The following is a 361-nucleotide window of genomic DNA, read 5'->3' as shown; positions in this document are numbered from 1 at the left end:
ATCCAGAATTGTGAGAAGCCACATTGACCAAGATTGAAGACTACTTTTTGTTCTTCCTTTATTTGGTTTGTAATAATTCTTTGAAACAAAAACGAAAGCGAGAAAAGCCAGCTAGAAAATGGTGGCTACTTTCTTGGGTGAGAGTGCTCAACAAGAAAGAGTCGTACTTTGATTCTGTGTTAGATTGCTGAGTATCTACAAGGATCAGAGGGTGATCAATAGGAAATAGACCATTAAGATAGATAGGTTTCGGGGATGAAACTGGACAATCTGTAATTGATTCTTTCTATTGGAGAAGAAAATCTGAAATCCGATTGGATTTTCAGGACTGGATGTAGGTTGTCAAGTTGACAACTGAACC

The sequence above is a fragment of the Cicer arietinum genome, chromosome 1 (assembly GCF_000331145.2).
Source record: "Cicer arietinum cultivar CDC Frontier isolate Library 1 chromosome 1, Cicar.CDCFrontier_v2.0, whole genome shotgun sequence".
Classification (NCBI taxonomy): Eukaryota; Viridiplantae; Streptophyta; class Magnoliopsida; order Fabales; family Fabaceae; genus Cicer; species Cicer arietinum.
The sequence above is the reverse complement of the archived record's forward strand: the minus strand, read 5'-3'. Positions refer to the sequence as shown.